This window comes from Cibotium barometz, chromosome 38 (genome assembly GCF_041138505.1).
Source record: "Cibotium barometz isolate CiBa-2024 chromosome 38, ASM4113850v1, whole genome shotgun sequence".
Taxonomy (NCBI): domain Eukaryota; kingdom Viridiplantae; phylum Streptophyta; class Polypodiopsida; order Cyatheales; family Cibotiaceae; genus Cibotium; species Cibotium barometz.
Window position 1 is genome coordinate 46030700 of NC_141083.1, and position 23810 is coordinate 46054509.

Consider the following 23810-nt stretch of genomic DNA (forward strand, 5'->3'; position numbering starts at 1 on the left):
AATCCCTTAGCAGAGCGTCTGTATATCCTTGAGCGACTAAACGAAGAAAGACAATTGGCTGTATACAATGCCCTTGTGGAGAAGGATAGAAGGAAAAAATGGTTTGATCGCCATCTAAAGGACAAGGACATCAAGGTTGGGGATAAAGTCCTGATGTATGGAGTGCGAAACGAAAAGAAGAAGCTCAAATATGCTGGTAAGGGACCATATAGAGTATGTGAAATTACACCGCAAGGTACCATCAGAGTGGAGACTCTCGACGGAGTTGAAACCATTGGATTCCTTAATGGGAGTAAATTCAAAAGATACTATGACCCCCTGAGCCAGGAGGAGTTACACGCAATCCATCAAAAGAAGGCAGCTAAAGAACAGGCTGAGCTTAAAAAGATACAAGCAAGAGTCGAAGCCAAAGAATGTCAACAGCGTGCTAGGAGACAACGAGAAGCCAACTTGGGAATTACGCAAGTATTTTTCGAGGAAGCAGAGGAGGATGCATTGGAATCTGACCCACCTCTAAGATACCCAATTGAGTTACAGAGTCCTTACGGGGAGGTGCTGTATAATGCATTATTGGATACAGGAGCTCAACACAATTTGCTATCATATGGCGTGTGGTGTCAACTGGGAAAACCACCTTTATCCAAGAGTTCTATCCAAGTTCAAGGAATCAGCAAGAAGAAAACCCCTGTCTCAGGAATTCTGCACACTCCGGTTGCTTATGACAAGGGAACCATAATTCAAAGCTTTTTGGTTATGCCTGCTGGTACCATGGAAGGGACTGTAATCTTAGGGCGTAAATGGATGATGGCCACCAAGTGCAATATCGATTGGGCAACCAGACAAGTCACAACGCAAGAACCAACACTAGGTCTGACCGCTCAAAATCCCGCACCTAAGTCATCCACTCAAATATTAGATAACGAAAAATCACAAAGTCCAGTGGCAAAACCATCTTCGATTGTTGGCCACCCCTCTAACGCTTCAACGCCAAGAGTGGAAACAGGCAAGGTGGTCCCTAAAGCTTCGCTTACTATGCCAAAGAGTACATATAAATGGTTCCCCAAAGCTTCGTTAACAGCTACTTCCCCTGCTCAATCTCGTTCAGCCACCAAGAAGCCTCGTAAAAGGAAAGTAGCTACCCACCCGAGAAAGGGCAATGTAACATTGCGGTGGATCCCTAAAAAATTATTAGTAGCCCAAGGGTACTACGAGGGGAATGACCAGATTTGGGTTCCTAAACATAAGGTGAATCCCTCTACATCACCTATAAAACCTTGCAAACCAATTGTTGCCACCCCAATGACAATTCAAGACCGTGGTAAGGGAAAGGTAACAGAGTGCTCCGCACCACTTCCAGAGTTAGTTTGGATTCCCAAACGATATCGATCATTACCACCTAGCTCAGGAAGGGGGGAGCCACATGAAGCTTCTAGCTCCTCATGCCAGGCACACAATCATATAGAAGTTTCTACATGCTCTACACCTACTCTTGTCAACACCCAACAAAAAACCGATGAGTCTACGTCTCCCCTTGTAATAGTATCGTCGGAAACCATTTCCTCCATTCGTCAATGGGAGCGTACACTACCATCTCTACAATTGGATGTGGCCACAAGGGTCATAAAAAGCTATTTGCCCACATCACAACCTATGACCCGCTGGACAAATTGGTTCCAAGAGGCTGCAACATCATTGCAAATAATATGATCTACCCAAGGAAAGGGGGAGCATGTACTCACGCTCGACATTCTAATGCTTTCTCCTTAACCTTCTCCCCTGACCATGTAATTGCCAAATTCAAGGGGATGTATATATATAGCTTCATACATTTTTAAAAAATAAAAAAAAATAAAAACAAAGAAAAGAAAAACAAAAAATAGTAAAAAGAGCAAGAGCACAAAAAGAGGATAAATATCTGTATACAATCAAGAACTAGATTGACCTGTCTCACAAACCTACTGATGCTATATCTGTGTTTGCAGATATGGCAGATGCACGATCATCATACACTTCATCCACTCCCGCCTTTGATGAGAGGTATCATCTGTACCTTTCTCAGATATTTCACATGTGCTATCCTGTTATTGAAACTGAATGGGATCATATAGATGTACTGGCCAGAGAGGAAAATGTTGAAGAATTAGAATGGCTAATTCGCCTATTGACCATGACTGACCCCTACTCCGTAGAGGAAATATCCCCGATAGCCCAATGCTTTCCTTTTCCACAAGATGACTATCCTCGCATGGTTATATTCTTGATGAGTTTATGTGGATGGGAAAATGAAAAGGAAATATCTGACAATGATGAATGGACGGATGAAACTCATGGCACTACTGAGGTTGACTTTATTTGTTTGGATGATGCGGATAGAGGCTTAGCCTTGGGGCTAGAGCCAGGACTCTACAACATCCTCTTACCGTATTCTCAGTAGTAGTGTGGTGACTGGTAGGTAGGTTAGTGTTTTCAAGTTTTTTCTAGTTTAGATTCCTTAAACGAGTCTTGAAATTTTCACACTGATGTGCCTCTCGAGGTATAGTGCTTGTTAGTTGATTGTACAGGTTAAAAAGTTTGAGGTGGGTTTGCTTCCATATCTTGAGACTGCCACAACGATCATCAAAATATATCTACATCACATTGCAAGCTGTCTCATCAAATCAAGGAGATCTCCAATTTCAGGTGTAATTCTTCCATACCCACTCTCTTTCGTTTTTTCTGTTCAATTAATTTCATAAACTATACGGCATGACCACATGGAAATTGTCATTGTACTACTTAGTTTTTGAAGTTGCTTGCATGCTAGTGTAAAACATTAATGAGCTTAACTTTATTGGAAATATTCCTAGGCAGCATGATGTCTTTAGTTAACCTTGGAATACGATTGTCTTAGGTCTAGGGTCAAACCATCTTAATGTTTGACACCTGGCCATGTGTGTGTTGACCTCTAGGACATAGCTTTTACCCCTTGTCGAAAGGATGTAAGAACACATTTTAGTTCAGGAGCAAAGATCAAAAGAAATAGATTTAAAAAAAAAAGCCTACAATAAATGGCAATACAAGGGTTAGTGTGCTTTAATGTTGGCCTATCGCCTTATTGATACTTGGTAGGCGAGGAGTATTCTACTCCAGACCGATGCCTTGGTTGGTAGGGGGTAGCCTTGCCTAAAGTGAGCTAATAGATTCCTGGATAATGCCTTGTGTTAAACATGGTACCAGGATCGATGTTAGTTTTGCCTTAGGAAGGTCGCCATTGTGTGTAAAAATTGTCACGTGCATTAAAAAAAAAAAAAAAAAGAGGCAAAAGGCTCCTGTAACTGTGATGTTTCTTGTGTCCCTAGACGTGTGGTATTAACTTGTTCTTAGAGTAGACACAGTGTGGTCATCTGTTTATTTATTAAGCTTGGTTATTTTCCTTGACTTAGGCCAGTTATAAACCTTGATTAACCTGTGACACCTTGCTAACTCTTGAATTCCATTCAATAATTTTAAACTCCTATTAATTTGCTACACTAGCTCACTCATGTGACTTCTAAACTAAGTTCTCATAGCAACATCCATTGTGGTCTCACATGCTTGAATTTATACACTTTATATCTTTTGAATTCTAGCATACCTTCACTCTACTTCCCTGTTTTGCAGACGGTCTACCACAACAACCCTCTTGAGCTTACCATACCATAGCTTCCGAGGACGGAATCTACATCAGGAAGGGGGGCATGTTAACCCATGGCGGACATGGCGACGTACTATATTTTACGTCATTAATTTAAATATTATGAGTCATGGGCCGGGCTTGTCGGCACCATATGTTAAGGATGAAGGGATTGGGTGATCGCCGATGAGAGGCGCACCTTGGATATCAGTAGGATAAGGGTTAGGGTCGGTCGGCCATATATGGGCGCCCAAGTGTGAACGGCCAAGTCACCTATATGAGTCAAATGTAACCCTAAAATCCTCATTCTCATGTGTTGTGAATACAAGAGTGCTCTTGCCTTATCTCTTTGGTTTCCTTCTCCTGCGTTGTGAGAGAGAGAGAGAGAGTGAGTGAGAGAGCGATCGAGCACGGTGTAGCAGCACGGCGGCGGCGGAGAGGCGGTAGAGCGGCGACGGCGGCTCCTCCTTCACGGCTGCGACGCGGGAATCCTTCAAGGCGGCAGTTAAGCGGTGAGTGACACACCTTTTGCATTCTGTTTTGAGCTTGCCTTCCTGGTTGTATGCTTGCAGCCATTCGTGGCTCGCATACGGTGTCCGGCAAGTCCCCAGCTACGACCTGTGCGGCAAAAGCGCACACCAAGAAGATGCGGACCGCCAGGGATCTAACCATTTCCACAACATATGGAGGCCACGCTTGAAGAACTTCTACATCATCTATACCTTTCATGCCTCCTCGACAACCACTAGGGCTATCCAAAAGCTTGTCACCAATATGCTCTACATTTGCGGATCGGTCTCGAATCATACCATTTAACCTCACATGACAACTTCATAGTGTATCCTAAACCATCCACACCTTTCCACCCAAAAGAAAACTTCACCACCGACTTGGGTGATGCAAGGACACAGTCACAAGACAAGTATGTTAACCACTCCATAAGTTAATATGGTTTCACCCACCCAACCTACCATAAGGCACTTTGCCATCTTACCTACTTGAACAGGTACTTATCTTTTGTAAGACGATGTGGGAACGTATAAAGTAGCCTTACCTTTTTGTACTTAATGTCAAATAGAAAAGTCTAACTTCATGTGCATACTTGCTTAAGACTAGTAATAGAGGCCATATTATTTTTAAGTTTGGTTGGCCTAGCGTGAAAACTAGTTTGGCTAGCCTAGTGTGAAAACTAGTCACTTGTATATTAGTCATTTTTTATAATAAGTAATACACAATCATTCCCTTGTAATATAATACTTGTGAGCTCTTCTCTTCTCTTCTCTTGCTTGCTTGTATGCTATTGGATTCATGATGCTTGCTTGAATAGGTTTGCTTGTAGGTTTCCCTCGTCTATTAGCTTATTCTTCCCCCACCTTTTGTGAGAGAGAACCATCGCGAAAAGGACCATCTCTATTTTCCTTCATCTAGGTGAAAAGAGCTCTCCCTTCACCCCATATCGGTAAGGAGCATTTCGATGCAATAATGGAATGAGGACAGGATGGGATGCGCTAGTATACGCACATCGAGAAGTTGTATTTGCGACCCAAAGGTAAGGCCTTATGACCTTCGACAAGGCTAAGGTATGCTCTTGACTTGAATATGAATAAAGGGAAGATTATAAAAGGCTATGGCATAAGGTTTCTTTGCCAACTCACATCAAACGTACTATCTATATATCCCATAACCCAAGGTGCTTCATAAGATGAATACATGATATTCTAATACTATGATGACTCATGTTACACATCACTATCTACAAACAATACAGGCACACATGAAACACACATATCCGAATCTAAATTCTCACATCTCTATCTTGTTTCACCTTTCCACTGATAAAAAATAGAGAACATACTGCACCATGTGCCTTCTCTCCATTATACATATCCTTCTTTGCACTTAAGATAAAGCTATAGATTTAACTCTAAATCGATATGAAATTCTGCCACTATATAAGCACAATGTCACATGGGAAGGTGTAGTTTTAGATCTAAGGAAAGTCATCATTGAAGTAAAGACTTAGCCACGACCACAAGTTTTATTAAGCTGAAACTTCATGCTAATAAGTTAAAAGGTGTACGAAGAGAACATTGTGTGCAACGATGAAAATGGACCACCATCACTTCTGCAAATTAGGAAGTAAGGAAAGGAGGAGGAGAAGGCCCGATGCTAAAATCTAGACTCACCTAACCCAAGGTTTGGGAAAAGACAAGTTCGCTTTAACCTAGAGCTTGCTCAACTTCTAAAACAGCCGCCTCCAACTTTTCCATGAGATTATGAGGAAAATGCTTATTCAAAATTGCCTTTTGCTATTCAACCCATGGTGAGAAGGGTTCATGTCGGTTCAGTCAAACATGTTTCCGGAACACTCACCTAACCTTATGAACCTTTAGGGTTGTAGCTTAGGCAATAAACAAACTTTCCACATGTCCGTATGCACACGTCTCTTCTACCTTTGCTCTCTCAATGATCAGATAAAGGCCACACCTGCGGCGGAGGACTGTGGCTGTGCTATTGCTGCCTGCACCACGATGCCTCGATGCTCGATAGCAATCTGTGGAGCATGTTTATTTGGCGCCTTGCTCCTTTATGCTGTGGCTTGTATTACTCTCTTCCCGTTTGTAGTCTCTCCACCTCAGGCGTCCCCTCTCCCGTCATGCAGCTCCGACGCGATATTGGCTGATTTCTTCGGTAAGTCTTCTTGCCATGAATCCGCTACGCAGCAACAGCTGGAGCACTGTGCCAACAACAGAAGTGGGTTCTTCTTCGGCCTGGCGACGGCGCCGGCGCATGTGGAGGATCAGCTGGAGGACGCGTGGCTGGAGTTTGCGAGGATGTCGGTCTCGCGGCGGCCGGTGAAGGCGTGGCACACCGTCCCGTTCCCGGAAGAGCGCCTACGCTTCTGGTCGGAGCCGGAGGTGGAGATGGGGCTGGCCAAGGAGGGCGGCGCCACCGTGTTCCGCCTGGGCGTCGACTGGGGCCGCATCGTGCCTGTTGAGCCCGTCAACGGCACGCACCAAGCGGCCAACGCCCAAGCAGTGCAACGTTACCAGTATATCATGCAGAGGGCTCGCAGCCAGGGCATGCGCGTCATGCTCACTCTTTTCCACCATTCAATGCCCAAATGGGCACTCGCTTACGGCGGATGGGCCGACCGCCGCAGCGTCGCCTACTTCGTCGAATTCGCGGCTTTCGCCAGAGATCATTTCCAGCACCTGGTGGACTACTGGATCACCTTCAACGAGCCCCACATCTTCGTGCTCCTGTCTCATTGCTCCGGCACCTGGCCTCCCGGCAAAAAGATGTCCACTATAAGGTCCCTCACATGTTTCTCCCCTTTCGGAGACTTCGGCAAAGCTATGGATGCCATCATTGAAGCTCACATCGCAGCTTATAAAGCGCTTCATGAGGGGGGCGCAAGCGCGCCTGTAGGTGTGGCACATCATGTGGGCATCATAAGGCCATACGGCCTGCTGGATGTGCCCGTTGCGCTCTTTGCGAGGTGGCTCACACAGTTCCATTGGATTGATCACATTCGCAACCATCTGGACTTCTGTGGGTTGAATTACTATGGGCAGGAGGTTCTCTCTGCAGCTGGGCTCATGCTGGCCAAAGACGAAGAGTACAGCGAGGCAGGGAGGGGGGTTTACCCTGATGGCCTGTATGAGCTCTTGCTGGCCTTCCACAAGCGTTACAAGGATCGGAGACCCCCCTTGAGATACATCATCACTGAGAATGGCATGGCTGATGCTCGTGACATACTGCGGAGGCCTTACCTTGTGGAGCATTTGCTAGCGCTCAATGCTGCAATTGGGCAAGGGGTTCCTGTGGATGGCTACTTGCACTGGACAATTGCAGACAATTGGGAGTGGGCGGATGGGTACTGCCCCAAATTTGGGTTGGTTTATGTGGACAGATCACACAACCTCACTCGGTACCCTCGCCCTTCTTACTATCTCTACAAGAAGATAGCAGAGAGCGGGATTATCACGGGCGGACAGAGACAAGATGAGTGGGAAACCTTGCATAGGGACATGAGAGAAGGAGGGATCAGACCTTTCTGCCGGGCGGCCGATGGGTTTGGCCGCATGTGGGCGGACAGTCTGGACCAGCCCAACATGCGCCCCATCTCCGAAAGAGATTGGCGCTTTGGCCACTATAAAACCCATGGGCTGCTCACTCACGCCTCTCGATCGCTTGAGGTTGCCACCATGCTTCTGTCTGATGCCACTCGCTTGCTCTTTGGCGGCGAAGTAACAGTTCCTTCAGAACTCAGAGCCGGTGAACTGTAATGCCTACCATATTTGTCCACAAGGTTACCTCAAATACTATCATGGAAGCTTTTCAAATTTGTCCATGCAAATTCAGGTATCTCCATTCATGTCACTTGACTTTCAATTGCATGGTGTACAACCTTATGTCCGTCTTGAATGGTTTTGTTCATAGGAAAAACCAACGCTCATCTCATACACGAGTAGAGTTGGATATATATCCACATGATTATATCTAACTAGTGGGTACACCCGTGCTTCGCACATCGTTTGAGACCTCCAAATCCAAACTCTTCTCAATCCTCCTCCTTCTCTTCTCGAACCTTCAAATTCTTACTATGTGGCAGCTTTGTGAAACTCTTCTTTTATATAATATCCTTTATATAATATAGAGAAGAGAAGAGATATAATATCCTTTATATAATATAGAGAAGAGAAGAGATAGAGATATAGAGATGAACAAAGTGCTCATTTGGTTAGATATGACAAGTAGTGATACTGCCACATACCTTTGGTGAAACGTCGTTTCAAACACATCAAAGTTGAGTACCATAAGGATGGATGCAGATGAGGGCTACGAAAAGGGTCTCGTTTGGGGTCTCGCCATTTAACATCATCAATATTCTAGCATACATATTACTTCGATTACTACATAGTTTTGTCAATTAGACTCTTGCACAGACATGTCAAGGCTATGTTATAAGTAAGATTGTCGCAATTATTTCATGGATTGAGATTTCATGAAATCTATTCACCAACATCGATAAAATGCTTCATTTGATTAAGAGTTCATCCGATAGTTTCGGCATTGTAAATAATTGCAACAATGAGTTCTTCATAATAGAGACATCATAAGAACTTCTTTGGTGCTTCCTACCTTCCCTTTTTTTTTTTGGCAACATCAACACCTTCTTTATGTTGTTCTTGCACTTCTTATTATTGAAACCTTCTGTCACGCTCGAAGAAAATAATTCACAATTCTTTCCTACATTATTCTGCAACTGAGCTTTTCTAAATCATTGTTCTCGTTTCGTTAAAGTTTGTTCATTTCCTTACAATTGCATAATTCCTTATTGTCTCTAATTACAAATCAATCCTTTATGGTATTGTTAGACCCTCCATGTTTACAGAGACAATGAGATTATCTCCACCGAAATGTGTTAGCTTCTTCCATTACCATGATGACGAGACTGAGTCGATAGTTTTCACTCAACGACACATCGCTAGAAGCAAGACATTACAGGTCAGTAGAAGCAACACTGTAATGGTTGTTAATAAGCACATAAGAAAGGAAGTTGTTCAGCACACAAGAACGGCACTTCTTTTTTTTTAAAAAAACCAACAAGCGCAAGAATTAATTAAGAAAGACACCAATTACAATATCTGGTTGGGATACAGCACTGGGTCCCAAGGGTCACAAGCATAACAATTACAAATTTCCTTAGCGTATAGCTTCAATTCTGGATTGCAGAAAATTCACAAAACGGTTGGCCTCATCCGCCTTCCTTTGGTGCAGCTGTTCCTGGGTGTAGAGAGCCAGATTGCTTGGTTGAATTGGAGGTTCTCGAGGTACTGCAGCTTGCGTGGTATACAGTCTAGTCTGCACCATGTGGAAGTCATAAATCTGCACATGAAAATTAGAAAAAAGACTTTTCAGATTTGGAATCTGGTAAGCAACCTCAAATGCAGTCGCACATCTATCTTTCCAAATCAGCCAAAGGAATTCAGCTCTGACTCTGGTCCAACACCGAGAGAGCACCCCAACAGTATCCCCTAGAAGTAGTTGTTTTGCAGAGGGCAGGCAGCCCAAACCAAACCAAACCGGTGACAAGATGTCAACAGATCTCTGACAGTTTCTGAACAAATGCCCAATGTCTTCAATACTAAGTTTGCATCTAACGCATACCCCATCTGCTAGCCCACATTTCCTGCACTTGTCACCTGTCCATATGGCTTTATGCATAATCAACCACAATAAAATAGATTTCTTAGGCTGAATCTCTTTAGACCAAATTGTGAAGAATTTGAAATTCCATTGGCGTCTGTCATATTAGGACAGACCATCTCTTGTTGAGAACCACATGCACAGGGGACAACGGCACTGATGAGTGCACACGAGGAGGGTAATCGAAAGCTGTACCTCCTCTCCAGCATAGAGCTTTGAGGGAAAAGGGCTCAGAAACTGATAGCTGCCATGCCTCACTCTCAGGAAAGATGTTGATACGATCCCGCACCAACTGAACTTCCCAAGGAAGAAGCGTGAATCTTATCATCAGTTCATCATTGCTCATCCACCTATGGGAGGGAGATTGCCACACATGTGCCCATAATCTGATGCCCTTCTTGTGTATACGTAGAGCAGTACGCATTGAATTGCTAGACACCGAAGGTACTAGACTAAGAGGAAACCAGAGAGAGTCAGAAGCTCTGATAGAGTAGATGTGTCTGCTTTCCCACACAACCCCTACCTTGTCACGAAATTTGTTCCAAGCTTTCCACAGAGAGCGAAGAAGCTCCGACCCTTTAGGCTTGACAGCTTCATGACCTATCAAAATAGTAATCCAAGGCAGATCCTTCCAACCTGAAAATTTCTCAAGGGAGAATTGGTCAAAGTTTCTGAATAGCAGTAGGGGAGAGAATTCCTCAGGGTGAAAAACAGCTCTAATAATGGTTTTAACAGCAAGACGGTCAGCCCAAGCGTGTATATCTACTACCCCTAGTCCCCCTTTGTCCTGGGAAGGCAGCAGAATTCCCATCTAACTTTGGCAGCTCCTCTCCCGAAAGGGTCTCCTGTCCATAGGAAGTTTCTACATAATTTTTCAATTTCCTTTAGATGAGTGTCTGGGAGTCTCCACCAACAGGTGAGGAAGAAGAGGACGTAAGCAGCTAGAAAGTGATTGATTACCAACACTCTGCCCGCTAACGATAGCTGCATACCCAGCCACCTATTCAGCTTGCCCCTGAATTTATCAATTACCCAGTCCCACCTTTGTTTCAGGGAGGCTCCGAATGACACTTCTTATGCTCGAATTTTTTCTTTAGCTATTAAGTGCACATGTCCGAGACACTTCTTCTTTTGAGTCCACTTTAGCTATATAAGATGAAAAAATCAATTAGAAAAGAGGGATGCTATATGGAAGTTATATATAGTCAATTATTATTGCCCTATTTTGTTGTGATCAAATGAATGCTTTCAAGGCTTTTTCTACTTGAAAAGCACTAGAAATAATGTTATCTAACAACCGATTTAGCTTAATAGATGCTTGAATTATTTTCATTTTCATTTTATTAGTGAGCACTAAAACTTACCAGCCACTATAATATGAAATGTGTATCAAAGCATAACTAAGTACCTTTGACGAGGGATGTGGGATAACACTGCAAAAGCCTGAATATTGCCAAAGTGTTAAATATTGAATATACACAACAAAAGAATTCTATACACAACCAAACTTGGCAGATTAGAAGAAATCATGTAGTATATTGCCTTTGGGTATGTGCAAAACAAAACCCAAGTAATGATGTGTTCAGAAGTGAATTGAAAGAACCTTGTTCTCACATTTTGGGCAGTTCAAACTTGCATGTCGCGCCTATTTGTCGTCAAAGAAATGGAAGAAAGTAGTATTTAGAACCATAGGTATATGACTATATCTTTAGCATTCCTCATGGGGTTAGTTTAATTTTTCATCTAAGTGGGCATTTTTAAGCTCAATCTATGATGCATACATACTAGACTAAAATATGTCTTTATTCATAACTTTCTCTTGTTTTTATTAATCCTTGCTAGAGGTAGTGCTAAGCCTTAGTAGTAAAGGTTAAGAATGTCTTAGTGCAGATAATCAGCAGGCAACATGAGACATTAGGATAGCATTAGAAACTTCAACCAACGGTGTTGCATTATGACAACTAGAGGGTTGCATTATGACAACTAGAGAGTTGCATCTCCATTGTAAATAGTTTAGCGTTACATGCCTATACACCAAGGACGAGATTCGGTATCACTTTGTGTGTGAGCTCATTTTACTAACTCCATTTTAGGGTTAACAAGGTTTGCCAAAGCATGAGTAATCTACATCAACAAATGTCAAGGATGGACATGCCAAACTCATGGACAAACAAACCATGAAGCAATGGTGTCCAAATCTCAAACTTGGACGGGTGCCCGTATAAAGGTTTGACAGATAATTAGTGGTGTTTCCCACTCCAAGATCGTGTGGTAGTGAGCTGAGATGTGCTCTCTAGTGTTGTAATGCATCAATGTATTATGAGATGAAGCAATGTATAAACAATAGCCATGTAGAAGCTTTGGGCTCCTGTTTAAGTGTGTGTGAATAATTATGGCTTGTATATAAGGCAATTTCTCTCATAATGCAAGGACACTCTCCCATTATGCAAATGAGCTTTTCCTCTTACTAAACCTCTCCCTAATCTTCTCTCTAATGCATGCTAGTGAGTATGTTTGAGTGATTTGAAGGAGTAGTTTCTGTGGGGGGAGGGGTCACTCAAAATATGTAAGATAGCACGTGGGCTCAACAAAAGGGCCTTTTTCTCTTGTAGAGTTACATAACGTTTACATACATAAGGGGATTTTTAATTGAAATGGTAAAAATTTTAATATGTAAGGAGTACTTTTATTGTAAAAAGTGTTATAGAAGGGGTGTTTTTGAAATTCAAAAATCTGTAAGTAGGGGATTTTTAAATACCCCTTGAATGCACATGCTACATAGGGGTGCTACATAGGGGGTTAATAGAGTGACCCTCACCCGATGTGCCCGTAGGTGCAACACAGCTGTGTGGCAATGCTTGCTGGAGAAGGAGGTGGATGGTAAGCTACCTATGGTGCTGCTGAGCTTGGATAAGCTCAGCCACCATCGGAAAGATCCCCACGAAATGTTGAGGTGAGTAGGTTCCCTCTTGCTATCTCTTAGCCTTAACATTTTGGCACTGTTATCGAGGAGCAATCCCTTGGCTTTGTCATTTGTTTTTCTCTAATCTACAGTTTATCCATTGCTCACACTCTTGAATAGTGGAGTGCCACAAATGAGCACTACAAGTGAATGATGGTTTACAGGCACTCGAAGAAGGCATGACAAATACCAGGAACGCGGATATACTCCCGGTACATAGACGCCAGTACCGGCACCGGTATAGGTGTCGATATACGTGTCCATAAAAGTATAGTTTCATCGCAGATATCGATGCGCATACCAATGTTTATATCGCTGTGCAACCAATTGCCAGATTACAACTGGCGACACCATTCTGGCTATTGGTATGAGTACTTGTCCAACTGTACTCAAAATTGAGAGAAAACCTGCATTTTGTATTAATTCAAAAAGATGATTACATTATTCGTAATTCCATGCCCGTGTTGACCCAAGGCATGGATAACAACATTTTGTATGTCCTAGACCATCATATGTACATGTAAAAATGGCAGCCTAAAATATGTGTAACAAAGTAATATCATTTACATGAAAGTGTTGATCCAAATCATGGATAGCAACATGACAAAAAATCATGTGTACAAGCCTTATATAAACCTGGCTAGCATCGCACTACTCATCGCCAGCAGAGCAGGTGAGAGCTCAAGCATATCCTATATCAATGCATGCATAATAAGAAATTAGTATTCAATGCAAACATGCCAATACAAATGAGTAGATGCATAGTAGTAGTAGGATTCCTTATGTAAACGTGGCTACTAGCACTGCACTACTCGTCGCCAGGTGAGGGCTGAGGCATATCCTATATCAATGCATGCATAAGAAGAAATTAGTATTCAATGCAAACATGCCAATACAAATGAGTAGATGCATACAAGTAGTAGTAGGATGCTTACCCCATTCACTGCCACTGCCCAATTGATAGGCGTACCCTCGGACTCCAATTACCTAAGCAGCGCCTGTGTGCCAAACTTATAGCTATATCTCTCGTCCTACTGAAATGGAAGATGGCCTACCGTGCTCTCCTACATCAACCAACCAACGCAAGGTGCAAGGTTTAGGGCATGCAACCAATGCACATCATAGACAATGAACGAAAGAGATCTGCAAAAAAACCTACAAAGTACTTGCAGAAGGACTCGTAGCCTCCACTACCAAGGTGTGAAGAACCAACACTCTCCATCTAAGCCTGTGCGGCTACCCTCTACTAGATGTACCTGCCAGGCGTGTCTCTATACTCGGCCTGGATCATTCGCCACTCCTCCTCATCGAGCCAGGTAGGTTTTGGCTTCCCCCCGTCCATGGCCATTAGGAATTTTTTGGACCCAAAGAGGGCCTCTTGGATTAACTTTTGATTAGGAAAATGGACCAATAGGAAGAGGGCTGGGTGCACATTTTTGACTTCTTTGACCCTAGGCGGCCTAGACTTTGGTTTGCTAATGGGGCCTAACTACTACTCTTGTCCCCCTACCTCTTGGGCCCAAACTTAGAGGTCCCCCCACCTAGAATCGCGCAGATGAAAAACCCTAAAAATCGGAAATTCCTAATTTTTTCCCAAAAGTGTGTTTTCCCTCTCAAACTTTCCCCCAACATACTCTAGGTTTGGAAAGCTCATTTTGAACCTCTTTCTTCCTCTTCTAAGCTCTCCATTGCTGTAGAAACTCCATACCTCTCAAGCTCTCCCTCTTGTCAAGCTCATTTTGAACCTCTTTCTTCCTCTTCTAAGCTCTCCATTGCTGCAGAAACTCCATCCCTCTCAAGCTCTCCCTCCTTCTCAAGCTTCCTCCCTCTCAATCTCCGTCTCTCTCTCTCTCAAGCTCCCTCCCTCTCCATTTCCTGCAGAAACTCCATCCCTCTCAAGCTCTCCCTCCTCAAGCTCCCTCCCTCTCAATCTCCCTCTCTCTCTCTCTCTCTCAAGCTCCCTCCCTCTCCACCATTGCTCTGCAAAAACTCTATCCCTCTTTAGTATACTACTCTAGGTTCAGGAAGCCTATTCTCAAACTCTAACCCTCTTTTAAGCTTTCCATTGGTGCACTGATGAAAACCCTGAACTTTCTCTCCTCTCCACTCTTCTGTTGTAAAACAAGCTTTTCTTTTCCCTTCTTCTCTTTTCTTACCACCATGGCCTCTTCTAGTAATGTGAGAAGACCTAGGGAGAAGGTGGAAGAGCTTGTGCGCTGCATAACACAAGAGATGAGAATGGAGTTTGGGTTCCAACAAGATTCAGGGTTGGGGCTTGGGTCTACATGCAGCCAAGCTCTAAGGGACCACATCGAGTGCGTCAACTGGGGAATATGCTACATCATTGGAAGGGGCGACTGGCAAGGCTTCAAGCATACTAAGAAGGAAGGACTTGTTGCCATAGTGCAACCTGTACATTCAAGGCCAAGGTTTCCTTCAAATTGTCAGTGTAACATAAACACAGCTTTAACAACATGCTAATATTGGATTTTTTGTTTCAATTTTTCTTATGATTCTCCATTTTCTGATGTCTCTCTCTGCAGATATTTTCCCCTCTAATTATGTTGAGGAACAACCACTCCAAAGCCTCACTGGAGTTTTCTATGCCATGCATGCATCCATTGAAGAGGCAATGTTTGTATCTCAAAGCCCAAGTGATCTTGTACAGAACAATATCTTTTTCTTTTCTCACTCATATTTTGTAGATAAAAAACCAGGTTTATTTGGCAAGCTAGAAGAGATCCCCAACTCCCCTCTTAACAATCTCGAATGGCCCAAACCTGATGCTTGGACCATCTTATACTTAAAGTTTAAGATGGTAAGTGATATCAAGACATCACTCAAGTTTCAAAGGCATCTAGGTCAGTAGGGCCAAATTGGTTTTGTCCTTTACATGTTTTTGTGCACATGTTCAATTCCATGCCAATTCCATGAGCGAGTGGCAACAAGCAAGCATTGAAGCCTAGCAGACCTGCGTCAACACTTTAGCATCATGGGCTTTGACAATGTGGAAGAGTTAAGTTTCAAGTTGATGAGAAGAAAGGTATATATGATTCCACTACATGTCTAGAGTTAACCCTTACACTTTCTGGTTATTGTGCCACTTTCTATATTTTTACAGATTGGGAAACGTAAGGAGGAGACAACCATGGTCTCAGAATCATGGCAAAAAGGGGACCTTGAATTTTCAGTAGCAAGGTGCATAGCCCTACCAACACATAGTAGGCATGTGGAAGAGCTTGAAGATGAACTGAGTATATGGGAAAATAGCCTCTGTTTTGATGCACGTGAGGGGCAAGAGTTTCAGGATGGAGGTGAAGGCAATGACAAGCTTTCAAGTCAACAAGGAGATGGACTCGATCAACATGAAGTAAATGTCACAAGAGGGGCAAAAAATGAAGACAATATAACAATTTTAGATTAGATGACATGCTTGTAATTTTGTAGCAGGCTCTTTTTTAACCAATCTTTATTTAATTGAAATCTTAATATTTTTGCAAACTATAATTTTTTTATCTAGCGGTCGTGTGAAAAGGCCAAACTTTAAATTTTAACTATAAATAGCCAAAGCTGCCTTCTTTCTCATTTTCACGTGATAGAAACCAAGCACGAGCTCACACTATCTCTTTGCATTCACATGGCTATCCACTTTGACAACTGTGAGTTCCTCTCCACCACCCCGTGGGGGCGGGCAAGAGCGAGCTCTTTGTCATGTTCTCTCGTGAAGTCGACTTTAAAAAGTCGCTCGCCCTTGCGTCCCAACATTATGAGATGCAGATTGCATACATGGAGCAATACTTGGCTCCCCACTCTATCTCCTTTCCCCATTGCCCCAATGATCGATGGGTGCATGTTGAGCTGCTTAAGTACATTCAACAATATGCCCGCCCCTACATCCAGCGCCTTGAATGCTTCATCGACATCTGCATTCCCGCCGCGCAGGAGCTTACTGTACCTTCAATAAGCAAGAGGTGAAGAGGTTGGGGAAGGGCAATTTAGGAACTAGGTTCCTCTCGTGGCTTACCACTTTTGCATTCCTCATCATCAGCGATGAGGATTCAGATGAGCAGGTAGAGATGCCTGCATTGTAGTTGGCAGGGTATTTGAGGGATGGCAAGGAAGTGAAGGCAGTAGTAGGAAAACGAGTGCTGGTGTAGAAGAGAAGCTTGCATCAGAGCACTTTCTAGAGGGTGCACAATCTGTAGCTGAACAGCCCACTATAGTAGAAGATGTGGGGCCATCTTCCCCACACGAGGAGAGCAAGCTGCTGCCAGAGCTTGAGATCAATCTCTTGAGCACCATTGTGGTGGAAGGTGACGAATACTTATTTCTTCATGACCTTGAAAAGACAGCTGGCTTGAGAATGGATGAATGGGCATTATATGCACGCGATGTGAGGTGGACCTTGATACGTCCAACCTCGGTCCTCACCTAGATAGTGCTATATTATCCCTTGGAGAATCTATCGCAGAGACAATTGCTTTGGTCAATGAAACTGTGGTTGAGACCGCGGAGGAGCAAGCCCTAGTTCCAGAGGAGGAATTCACAACCTTACAAGATAAGCTAGAGGCTGAAAAGGATACCCTTGCTGGAGTAATGGAGGAGACAAAAGCACCAAAAAAGGAGATGAGGCTAAGTCCTCGATTAACCTCTCCGCCCCCACCAGCACTTTGGCAAAAGAAGACACTGAGCAAGCGGCGGCATTTGCCTTAGGAGAAGCGGCGGGTGGTTGAAATTGACGCATTTGCTTTAGGAGAAGCGGCGGCAGCAGAGAGACCAGGCCAAGGTCCATGGACATGATGCTGTGTTGGCGCACTATCTTGGTCAACTTCCTGTGGATGGCATCGCCATTATCCACCACAGGGACTACACCCCTCAATCTACCTTCACTCTCTTATTTTTGTTGGAATTAGGGTTGCAGGAATACACACACAACTTCAAGAAGATGAGGAAGCTTGAGCACAACACAGTAGTGTATTATGAGTGCCAAAAATGAAAGATAACAAGCCCTAGAAGATAATGGGCGTATATACAATGCACGGGGGAAAAAACCTCCTAGTGAGGGAAAAAGTGCCCCGGCGGTCCTAAGTGTGTTCACACACATCACTACTATAATATGGTAACAAATCCCCCCTGGAGTGATGCGGTGAACAAGAGCTAGCACTCATGTATAGGGAAGTGTCTAGCTATGTGGACGAATCCACAAAAGGGAGTAAGCCCAAAGCTTTGCGAAAAGCTTCGAACTTCTCACGAGGCAGAGCCTTTGTGAAAAGGTCTGCAAGGTTATCCTGTGTTGGCACATAAGCCAAACTGATCTCTCCTGCAGAGAGTCTCTCCCTGACATAATGGTAGTGCACCTCAATGTGCTTCGTACGAGCATGGAACACTGGGTTCCGCGCAACTGCCAATGCGCTCTGACTGTCAGTGAAGATGGTGGTGGCAGATGGCTGCCCAACACCCAAATCAGCCATAAGGCGTCTGAGCCACACACACTCAACCGTAGCTGTGAAAGCTGCCCTGTACTCAGCTTCACAACTAGAAGTGGCCACAGTAGGCTGCTTCTTGCTCAACCATGATATGCATGAGCTTCCAAGCATGAAGCAAAAACCACTCGTGGACACGCGTGTGTCATAACAACCAGCCCAGTCAGAATCTGAAAAAACATGTAAATCTGGCGGCAATGATCCCCCCTTGGGATAAAACAACCCAAGATGCCGAGTACCACTCAAATAGCGAAAGATACGCTTCACTGCCTGCCAATGCTTAATGCCTGTGCTATGCATAAATCTGCTCACCTGTGAGACTGCAAACTGAATGTCTGGCCTCGTAATGCATACATAAATGAGGCAACCAACAGCTGTCTGATAGAGTGTGACATCAAAGTGATCTCCAGCATCATGAAGACTCAACTTCAAACCTGTCTCCATTGGAGTAGCAATAGGCTTGCAGTCTTCAAGGCCAAATCTCCGCAACAATGTTTCAATATACTTTGTCTGACACAAAGCAATACCTCCATCACACTGCTTAAATTGTATCCCCAAATAATGATGCAAATGCCCCAAATCTGACATCTCAAAAGAGGCATTCAAATCAGCCTTAAAATCAGCAATATGACTCTCATTTGGTCCTGTGAGCAGCATGTCATCGACATAGAGAGCAATGATTAGATGTACACCATCCACACGTTTAACATACAAAGTGCTTTCTGTTGGACTATTCTGAAACCCATGTGCAGTCAAATATGCATGTATTTTTTCATACCAAGCTCGTGGAGCTTGCTTTAAACCATATAAAGCCTTTTTTAACCTGCACACTTTGTTTTCCTGCCCTCTTTGAACAAAACCACGAGGCTGCGATACATACACCTCCTCATGCAAATCTCCATTTAAGAACGCAGTCTTTATGTCCAGCTGATGTACATTCCAACCATTATGAGCTGCTAATGCACAGATGCTACGAACAGTGGTCATACGACATGTGGGAGCAAAAGTCTCATCAAAATCAATGCCCTTCTCTTGAGCATAACCTTTTGCAACAAGCCTAGCCTTATGGCGATCCACTGTGCCATCAGGCTTACGCTTCAATTTGTATACCCACTTAGTGCCAATGGCCTTCTTGCCAGGGGGCAAGTCACATAAAGACCATGTACTATTCTTCATAATAGCATCGTATTCTGCTTGCATAGCAGCCATCCAATTTTCTGAACTTTGTGCCTCATCAAATGAAACAGGCTCACTTTCATCGCACATACTAGAAACAGCCAATGCATAACAATCTGACGCATAAGAGGCACCATGAGAGCCAGAACGAGTGCGACTAGACAAAGGGGCATCCAACTTGCTGTCACGCAAAGTCTGCACCAGCCATCTAGGGATGTTCCTAGAGCCCTCAATCTCTTGTCTCTCATCCTCAAGTGCATCATGCACATCTGCATCAGATATAGGCTGATCTGTGCCATCATTTAAAACCTGCATAGGCTGAAAAACTGCCTCATGAGGTATTGCACTTGACTGTGCACCACTGAAAAGAGGCAATAATGTATCATAGACATCACGTGAGCTGATATCTGTCTCCTTAGTACATGAAACCAAGGGCTGAACTGCATCTTCCACAAATACAACATCACGGCTAACCAAAATGCGCTTTGTCTGTGGATGATACAAACGATAGCCTTTGCTCTCAGCACTATATCCAACAAAAATACATTTGACAGCTTTGTCATCCAATTTTCTGCGATGTTGCACAGGCACTAATGCATATGCCAGGCAACCAAAAACACGTAAATGGCCAACAGATGGCTTGCGGCTATGCCAAGCCTCATATGGAGTGACAACCTGTAATGCTTTGGTGGGACACCTGTTTAGTACATAAGTGGCACACATGACAGCCTCAAGCCAAAAACCATGTGGTAGACTTTGACTCTTAACCATACATCTTGCCATTTCCATGAGAGACCTGTTTTTTCTCTCAGCCACACCATTTTGCTGTGGTGTATACGGCACTGTACATTGGTGTTTTATCCCACGCTCAGCCAGAAATGCATTAAATTCTGAAGACATATACTCCCCCCCTCGATCTGAACGGAGGGTGCCCATCTTACTTTCTGACACATTTTCAGCCATAACCAAAAACTGTTTGAAGCACAAAAACACTTCGGACTTTGCCTTCAAAGGATATACCCATGCATGCCTGGTAAAATCATCAATGAAAGTCACGAAGTAAAGGTAGTTTCCAAATGATGGAGTTTGCATGGGACCACAAACATCACTGTGAACAAGCTGCAATCTGCGTTCAGCTCTCACTGATCCATCTTTGGGAAAGGAAGCACGCTGCATTTTACCCAATATGCAGCCCTCACAAACATGCTTGACAGGTGCCTCAAGCTTAGGCAAAGAAGACACCATTTCAGATTTCTGCAGGCGCAGCAAACTTGCAAAATTCAGATGACCAAAACGTGCATGCCACAGTTTTGCATCTGAAATAGCCTGCGTATCCATAATAGCACATGCTGAATCCTCTACACATTTGCCATCCATATTGAGCTTATACAGCCCTCGACATAGTGAACCAGATGCTACAATGATGTCACCACAAGAGAGATCATGAACAGTACATCTGTCATCCACAAATTTTACAACCAAACCTGTTTTGGCAAATGCGGAGACTGACAGCAGATTCTTTTTGATCCCTGGCACATACGATGCATCAAAAAGTGTAAAGGTGTTGCCATTTGCAACATTCAGCACAATCTGTCCAACTCCTTCAACGGGATAAGAGGAGTTATTGGCACAAGTGACAGTATTCCCTGTGGGAGCAGACTCAAGGAAAGTGAATAAACTGCGCTGCGAGGTGATATGCTTAGTGGCACCACTGTCAAAGTACCATACATCTGAATCTACTGCAGACATACATGTGTCATGCAAAGATGGGTCATAACTGCACTGCGCATTGAATGCCCATTCTGTATCTAGCACAACATTAGCAGATTCATTGTTAGAAGGAGAGGCATCTGCAACAGCCATACCAGCCTCTTTCTTCTTAGCCTCTTTCGCAGCCAGCTTAGGACACGCTTTGATGACATGATCATTTCCCTTACAGTACTTGCAAAATGTCTTCTGTTTGTCACCCTTCTTCTCATCTTTGTCTTCCTTCTTTGGTTGCGCAGCATTTGCAGATTTCTGCTTACTAGAAGAAAAGCCAGCTTTACCTTTCCCGCTTCTCTGACTAGCAACGAAAGCTTGATCTGCGACACGCATAATATTCCTGTTTTGCCTTGACTGGTCTTCTTGCAGCAAAACAGAAACTAACTCCTCAAATGATAAGGCATTGGGATTGCCTTTCATCATCAAGCGAAGAGTGGAAGCAAAACCCTGATAAGAATCTGGTAGACCATTCAAAACAGTCTGCACAAGTGAACTGTCTGACAGGATTTCATCTGCAGAAATGAGCTGCTCTTTGAAATCCTTGATCTTTGTCAAAAAGCTATCCATAGAATCACCTTCGTTCATATGCTCACTCTCCAACTGTTTTCGGAGATAAGCAACACGAGCCTCATTTCTTGCCTGATACAATGTGGCAAGTACATCCCAAGCATCCTTAGAAGTCCTGCAGGAGCGAATATGTGGGATAATGGTACGTTTGACAGACAGCGCAATCAAGGCATGAGCCTGCGCATCTCTACCATCCCAACGAATCTGCTCTGCTGAAAGTGGTGGTTCTCGAACAGCTGCTACAGCACTTGTGCCTGCACCATCATCAACAGTACCTGTTTCTGATGTGTTTGCAGCATTCCCAGCCACAATAGGACGTGCATCAATACCCTGCACAATGTTCCATAACCCCTTTGCTACCAATACATGTCGCATCATATATGCCCACAATGGATAGTTGGTGCCATCCAACTTATCCTCAGCAGCCAACATGCGGAATACATCATTGTTGTTAGCCATGGCCAATGACTGTACTACTAGATGTAAATGCTGTCTGTAAGAGGTAAACCTGTATAAAATCGACCTGTGCTATGTAGCACAGCCCAAAACAGACGAATGGGCACCTGTCCTGCAGATTTTAATCTTGACAGAAAATCTGCACAGTAGGACGATTTTTCCTGCGCAGTACTTGGAATGCAAAAACGGAGGGCGAAATGACTTCAGATCAAAATTCTGAAACGAACAAGCCCTACGGGCTCACCCACGGCATATACTAACCTGCAGACGCTCGTGAAACCTCGTCGCAATCGGAGGAGATGAAGCGGCAGGTGTCGGTGATGCTGCCCGGGAGGAGGAAGCCTGCTCTGATACCAATTGTTGGAATTAGGGTTGCAGGAATACACACACAACTTCAAGAAGATGAGGAAGCTTGAGCACAACACAGTAGTGTATTATGAGTGCCAAAAATGAAAGATAACAAGCCCTAGAAGATAATGGGCGTATATACAATGCACGGGGGAAAAAACCTCCTAGTGAGGGAAAAAGTGCCCCGGCGGTCCTAAGTGTGTTCACACACATCACTACTATAATATGGTAACAATTTTTGAAAGCCCTCTCTAAGGTGCTCTGTGTAGCCTCTATGGCACAGAGCACCAAATGTATAGTTCTGATTAAAAAATCCCTTGCCTTCGATGTTTTTGGTTCTGGATTTAGGGGTAAGCTTCTTGCTCGTATAGGTATAGCCACAAGCATAGGCATAGAGGATCCTCAAGAAATAGCCCAATCACTCCTTGAGCACACTCTGCCCCCAATAACAAGAGAAGAAAGCTCAATATTGTAAGAAAGCTTTTGTAAAGATGATGTATCACTTCTTATTAATACAATACAATTTTTGCAAACTTATTTTCATCAAGTATATCATTGTTTTTTCTAGTTTGTACCATCAATGTTTTTGTGAATGCATCAGAAATGACCCTGGGAGCCTAGGAGAGTAGTGCCAGAACAGTGCGAATTTTGAGCCTGCATCGCTGCTGTGTAGAGCCCAGATTCGCACTATTTTGGCACAGCTTCCCCAACCCTTCAGGAGCAATTCTGATGCATTGGATGATAAATAATGTATTTTTATACATGATTAAAGGTATTTTTATCTTGTAAATTACTATTTCTCATAATCAATGTACTCAACTTGATTATAAATGCATCAAAAATGATTCTGAGTGGCTGGGGGAGCAGTGCCAGAACAGTGCAAATTTTGAGCCTGCACCGCTGCTGTAGAGCCCAAATTTGCACTATTCTGGCATAGCCCCTCAACCCTCCAGGAGCAATTCTGATGCATTAGATGACAAATAATGTATTTTTATATATGATTAAAGGTATTTTTATTTTATAAATTACTATTTTTATAATTAATGTACTCAACGTCATTATAAATGCATCAGAAATGATCTTGAGTGGTTAGGGGAGCAGTGCCAGAACAGTGCAAATTTTGAGCCTGCACCGCCGCGCCGGTGCATAGCCTCCCCAGGAGAAATTTTGATGCATTGGATGACAA

The 23810-nt window shown here is 43.6% G+C and overlaps 1 pseudogene; it reads left to right on the top strand.

Moving 5' to 3' along the window:
• The first annotated feature begins 6078 nt into the window (after positions 1–6078).
• Positions 6079–7944, top strand: LOC147616787 (galactolipid galactosyltransferase SFR2, chloroplastic pseudogene; annotated as a pseudogene).
• Positions 7945–23810: the final 15866 nt, after the last annotated feature.